Below are 6,952 nucleotides of genomic sequence, written 5' to 3'. Positions count from 1 at the left end.
CCTGTAGCTCGTGGTGGCAGCGGTGTCGAGCCAGGGTCCTGTTGGCCGCTACAGCATACGTTAGGGTGTCATGTGCCGTTCTTGTCTTCCATCCCATTCGAGCGGGCGGAATGGTCAAAGGATCCCTGACAGAAGCCATATGGGGGGCTGGTGGTACAGTGTCAGTTAACTAACGCTGGTCGACTGAAGTTGGACGGTGGTCAGGCAGGGAGTTGGCAGCATAGTGCTGGCCTATTGACATGATAGACGACGTGAGGCTCCTAGCATGGTCTGATGGGGCCTCCAGTCGTATCGGGTCGCGCCCGAGACGTGTTCCCAGGCGTGCGCCTTCACGCTGTAGTGGTTAAAGTGGTTCGGGTCCCATCCTAGGGCCACCGCTTTCGTCCGGTAGCAAATCCGACCCCCAGAGAGTGGGCGAGGCGGAAATCCTGCTCAGGGGACCGGGCGAGACGAAATGCGGCCCAGGGATCGGGCGAGATAGAATTCGGCCCTTGGGGATCGGACGAGGTAGAGCCCTCCCCGTGGGGCCGTATGAGTCAGAGCCCATGCCTTGGGGTTGGCCGAGGTGGAAACCTCGTCGTCAAAGTCGGAGAAGGCATGGCCCGGCCCTTGGGGGTCGGACGAGGTGGAAACCTCATCCACGGAGTCGAGGAGGCGTGGCCCGGCCCTCGGGGGTCAGACAAGGCGGAAACCTAGTCCTCGGAGCCAGACGAGGTCGCAGTTGCGTTCTTAACCATCGGATGAGGTGAGGTGACGCTCATTGATCCTTTGGCTCGGATATCCAGATATGAGACATCTTGTATTTGTGATTGATAGTGGACGTTCGTAACAATTGGTATTCGAAGCCTTCAATTTGGGAACTCTATTTTTTTCCCCCAAATCGAGTTCGCCATGGCCACTGTGCCGGACCTCTTCGTGTCACGATCGGGTCTCTCGGCATATATGTCGAGGTGGACGGAGATGGTTACAACAGATGAACGGCATCTTGGACCGCATGAATGGTGTTTCCTCGGCGTCCTCGTCATCCAGCATAGCTTTCGCGACCTCCGCCTTGACGATGATGGCCACAACACTAGCTGCGCCGCTCACGCCTGCAGCACCCTCGGCCGCGTCCATAGCTTCTACTACCACAAGCCAGATGACATCTCCTGCCCCAACACCAGTCGGACTGTCCGCCGAAGTCGCTGCAGCGGTAGCGTCCGCGTCGACCCTCTTCAACGCAATGGCCGTCGCCTCTGCCGTGAGCAGCCTCGACTGCTTCGGTGCGTCGTCGCCTCCACGCGTCGTTGCAGCCATCTTCTTTTTTGGCTTCCGATGTCGGATTACCTCACCACGAAGAAGAAGATTACCAAGAAGGCGCACTGGGAGCAACGAGCCGGTATGGCCATCTCTGTGGTTGGGGCGCCACGCAAGCCACTGGCAGCGCCGTAGCCATCGGGCAGTGTACCATAGATGAGCCTGATCAGGCTGCATTTCGTCTACAAGACCCCCGGCAGGCAGGAAGGTCAACGTGCCGCCCTACTCGCCACGCTCGTGGGGTACCCATGGGATGTCTGCATCAAGCATGACCAAGGCGTGCTCGTCTCCATTGGCTGCCACTTCGTGACTCCGCCGCCCGCCTCACAATGCTCGCAAATGTATGGCTGGTGAGTAGGCCTTGGCCCATCTACTGGAACAGGCTGACTACAAAAGAGAGGAACAACAGCTGGACGAGTCATTGAACCAGAACCGAAACCCGTCGTCTTCTTCCTTCCGTCAAGAGCCTTTCCTGCTGTACTGCTATTCTTGATATCTATCTCTGATCCTTGCTATTCCTAAGTCTAAACTCCCTCTAATTCTCTAGAAACTGTATCAAGTTACTCTTGTATTTGTGATTGATAGTGGAGGTTCGTAACATTTCTTCCTCACGAATCACGCGGACAGCAGACGCGCCCAACGTCTTCGCCTCTTCTCACAACCGGAGACTGTGTAGTTACCAAGTGCCATGACAATTACCGAGTGTCAAAAGTCGGGGCACTCGGAAAACAGTACTTACCGAGTGCCAACACTCGAAAAACATAAACACTCAGTAGTCGACCGCTTTACCAAGTCAACACACTCGGTAACTTCAGACACTCGTTAAAACTACAAGTTTACCGAAGGGGCGCACTCGGTAAAAACAGCCACTCGGTATTGAGGTATCACGTCACCTAGGATAGCAACCGTGCGCCAAACGGCGTCACGGCATGACGTGTTTACCGAGTGTTATGAGCATACACTCGGCAAACATCACGGTAACAACAGCTCCGCCCATCAAGCGCTCATAACAAATAAAAAAGACCGAAAATGTTTACCGAGTGTCACACTCGGTAGAAGTATTTGCACTCGATAATAATAAAGTTTTACCGAGTGTAAGTGCACAACACTCGGTAAACACTATCTTTTACCGAATGTATTGGCGCAACACTCTGTAAAATTCAACCAAATTTCTTGTTTTTCCCTTCATTCTTTTTCCTCTATCCACATATGATATTTAGTACTCCATTCCAAAATATGTTGTTTATTTCGATTTATTTACTATATTTCACAAAATTTTCATTCTTTATGAAAATTAGGTACATATCGTGTAAATTTAATTATAATAATTAAAATCGAACTCGATAAATCACGAGATTGGAAGAATTAACATTGAAGCATACATCTATGTTATAGAAAAATTTTCATAACGTTTCGGAAGTATTTTTACATTCGTCGCTGCCGAACCGGTACATCTCCCAAAGAGACGCTAAACATTCACAATGACGAGTAGGATTTCTATTAAGAGTGAAATTCAACATTATGATTTGAACTTGGAATTTTTTAGATAGTAAATAGATGACATGAAATAGTTCATGTGAAAGTTTGGTGAATTTTAGGATTAAATTGGCATTTTTTCTTTTTTGTTTTGCATGAAATAATGGATACTTTTATCGAGTGTGACCTCAAACACTCGGTAAAGGTTAGCCACGGCCCACTGTCTGCCACAGTGGGCTGCCATGTTTCTGTTTACCGAGTGCCGTAGATCTGGGCACTCGGTAAACATGTACCAGGCCCACATGTCATTGGGCTGCGGTGCTTCTGTTTACCGAGTGCCGTAGATCTGGGCACTCGGTAAACATGTACTAGGCCCACATGTCATTGGGCTGCGGTGCTTACCGAGTGCCGTACATCTAGGCACTCGATAAACAGAAGCATTCAACACTTAGCCGTTTCTCCCTCAAATCGTGCACAGACACACACACACACCGCACACGCCCGTGCATCCCCGCTGCACCGCCGCCGTCCCCCGCGCCGGCGCCTCCCCACCGTCCCCCGCACTTGCGCCCGCGCCTCCCCGCGCCTGGGCCCGCGCCCGCGCGCTCCACGCCGACGCCGGTGCCTCCCCGCCGTCGCCCGGTGCCTCCCCACCGCCGCGGCCGCCTCCTCCCCTCCACGCCGTCGCCAGCGCCTCCCCGCTGTCGCCGGCGCCTCCCCACCGCCGTGGCCGCCTCCTCCCCTCCACCACCGCCGCCACCGGGCGGTCCCCCACAGCCGCCGCCATCGGGGGAGGGCGGTCACCCGCTGCCACCGCGGGACTGCCGCCGCCGCGGCCGCCTCCTCCCCTCCACCACCGCCGCCACCGGGCGGTCCTCCACCGCCGTCCGCCACCGGTAAATGCCCTAAGCCACCATATTTTCCTTTTTTCGAGTTATGACTATATGCATTTGTGCAATCTCTTTCTTGTTTCATTTTTTCTTGTATCTTGCTACTTTTGGTTTTGATGTTTTCTCTCATGTAGGGGGGCAATCCTTCCTGCCCCCTCCAAAAAAAAGGCATAGGAAAAGTCATTCACGTTACACTTGGTTCAAAACTAATTACAGCATATTCATATTTTGTGGCCAACAAAAAGGAAGCCTTCCCATTATCAATATTCATTCTTAGTAATTAAAAAAAATTACATCTATAATTAAAAAATAAGACAAGCCTGCACTGGCAAATGTATATTATTGCAAAGCATAAAAAAAGAGAGGAAATGCCTGCCAACAATCAATATAGCAGTCAAGGTATACTTGAATTATTTGGCAAATAAACCATGTGGATAAAGTCATTTTGTGATTCCACACTTTCTGTTAGTATGCTAGAATGTAGGAAAAAAAAGGAGAAAAATGGATCTAGCATAAGACTATAGCAGAGATAGCGTACCGCATCCATCAAGCGTTCCAATGGGGTCAGCATTACTGATGCCATAGCAGTTAGATATCTCCAATTCTCCAGAAAAACTCCTGTTTTGTTTCACCAACTTTCCTTGCCTGTCATTGATTATTTTGGCCCCATTCTCACCATTGCTATGGCCAAAATCATTAGCATTTCGATGCCCAGGGTAATCAGCAGGGTGCAAAAGGGATGAAGATTGTGGAGGCAAGGAAGTAGTATCCCGAGCAGCAAGAGTGGCAAAGATGGAGCGAGATGGTAGGAGAAAGTACAATTTTATTCCAGCAATCTCAATGAGGTCCTGAGAATTCAATTTAATAGGGACACTACCTGGGAGATAAGAGACCTCCCCAATGGTGCATCCATTTCTTCCAATGACTTTAATGGCAAAATGGTGGAGTTTAAAGTCATAGAATATACATGCATGGCAACGGGAAACTCGTTGGCTTCCGCATTCATATTTTGAGAGATCAAAGTCTACAGTATAGCTTTCAGTGTTGCGCCCCAAGATGACTGAATAAGTTTGTATAAAGTACACAAAATTTTCACCCTGAAGCTTGGCAAAACCAGGCACCTTTTGACTCTGGCCAATAGATGTCACTGCAGAATTTGAGGCTGCCATCTCTGGTGTTCCTGGTAGTCAAAGAAAACATTATGTGTTTACTTTCAGTTTCTTGTATGGAGTAAATAGGTTATTGTTAAAATACAGTATGAATGGATTATATTAGCTGAATTGCATTATATGTCTATGCAGTCTCTTGCTAGATAGCTAAGGTAATGATGTTAGATGAACTAAACATTGTAAAAACATACTGATATGAGAAAAGGGTCCAAAACAACAAATTTATGCTATTAGAGAATACACTGGAGGTAACTACAGAAGTAGACTTTTTGCTTCCTTCAAATCATTCCACATAAGACATAGTGCACAGTACAAATGAAACCAATTTTCATTATGACTTTAATATAGTTCAGTAATGTCTTTGATTTCACGAAGATACAGTTTTGGGGAACAAAAGTTCCATATTTTGTTCCAATATCTATCGGTGCTATTGATAAAAATATAAGATTATGTGTGCAATTACACTATGCTTCTTAGATCCAGACAGATACCGTGACGCTTGTATTTCCAAGTGTCTGGCCGTACGTTGCCTTATTGTGTTTTGAAGGGTAACAACTAACAGCTGACAACACTATTTTCCCCTATCATAATGTGTGGATCAACCTCTAACAAGGTAAAAGATGAATGCCTTTCAAAAAATGGCATGGCCCTAAAATTATATGTTAATAGCAACTCTCTATATCAAGATTCAAAAACAGAACTGTTGAAAAAATGATATATCAAAGTAATAATGTAAAAATACATGAAGGACCACAGTTAGCCTGTGATTTTGATTATTGATAGTGATGTCTACACAATAGCCTTGATGGTTGTGAAGCAAGGAGAGAAATAATATATACTGTACAAATCTTTTTGAACAAAAATGATGGGCTACGAGACCATATGAACAAATCTTTTTGATAGTGATGCCTGCACAATAGCCTTGATGGTTGTGAAGCAAGGAGAGAAATAATATATACTGTACAAATCTTTTTGAACAAATCTTGCTAGTGATGTTTGTGGCTACAAAAAATTGGTTCCATGTATTCCTCCATCTACAAGTGACATAGCGGCCTTTCAACCTTAGGTAAAATCTCATCATCCAATCTAGCAAACATCTTCTATGTGAATCGACCAAGAACATGAATGTCTCTTTATCATCTCATATGGTTTTTCTCTAGCACTACTACTCTATTGCTCTAAACTGCAATATCGTCTATATGTTAGGATGGATGACCGTCAGTGGATGTACACGGGCTATCAGAAGAGGGGTCAATACACAAATGAATGGATTGAGAAGGCCAATGATTTCATGACGAAGGCATTTGCAAATGGACGGCGACATGCCTGGTGTCCCTGTAGGAAGTGTAAGAACAAGGCAATGAAAACATATGAGGAGATGACTAAAGATCTTGTCAACAATGGATTTGTAGAGAACTATACCCGGTGGACCATGCATGGTGAATGCCATCGTGCGAGAGAAGAGGTCGTGAGACAACGGATCGAGGAGTTTGATTCTGAAGCCGAGGTGGCAGAAATGTTAAATGACCATGACATGGCTTTCGATGAAGGAAGTGCAGAGCAGGAGCCAGAGCAAACTGCAAAGGTGTTTTACGCCATGTTGGATGCGGCACAACAACCCCTTCACGGGCGCACCAATGTTTCTAAACTAGATGCCATTGCACGTCTAATGGCCGTGAAGTCCCAGTTTAGCTGGAGTAGAGAATCCTTCGATCAACTGTTGATAGTAGTTGGCACCCTACTTCCGGATGATCACGTTCTGCCAAAGAACACGTATGAGTCAAATAAAATCCTTCGTGCACTCAAGATGTCGTACGAGCAGATATATGCTTGTCCGAACAGATGCATCTTATTCAGGGGAGAACATGCTGACGATAAGTACTGTCCGAAGTGTAAGGCATCTAGGTACATTGAGTTAGAATCTGGTGATGGTCGGAAGACGCAAACAAAAGTCGGCGCAAAGATTCTGAGGTACCTTCCTTTCATACCGAGGATCCAACGGCTTTTCATGAGCGAGGAATCCGCAAAACAGATGACGTGGCACAAAACTGGACGCCGATACACTGACAAGATGATACATCCGTCCGATGGTGAATCATGGAAAAGCTTCGATCGGAAGCA

At 47.1% G+C, this 6,952-nt stretch overlaps 1 pseudogene; it reads right to left on the bottom strand.

Annotated features, from left to right (window-relative positions):
* Positions 1-1,505: 1,505 nt before the first annotated feature.
* On the bottom strand, positions 1,506-4,831 carry LOC136524199 (FHA domain-containing protein FHA1-like; annotated as a pseudogene).
* Positions 4,832-6,952: the final 2,121 nt, after the last annotated feature.

Source organism: Miscanthus floridulus, chromosome 18 (assembly GCF_019320115.1).
Source record: "Miscanthus floridulus cultivar M001 chromosome 18, ASM1932011v1, whole genome shotgun sequence".
NCBI classification, from domain to species: Eukaryota; Viridiplantae; Streptophyta; class Magnoliopsida; order Poales; family Poaceae; genus Miscanthus; species Miscanthus floridulus.
This window is presented reverse-complemented; position numbering and strand designations above follow the sequence as displayed.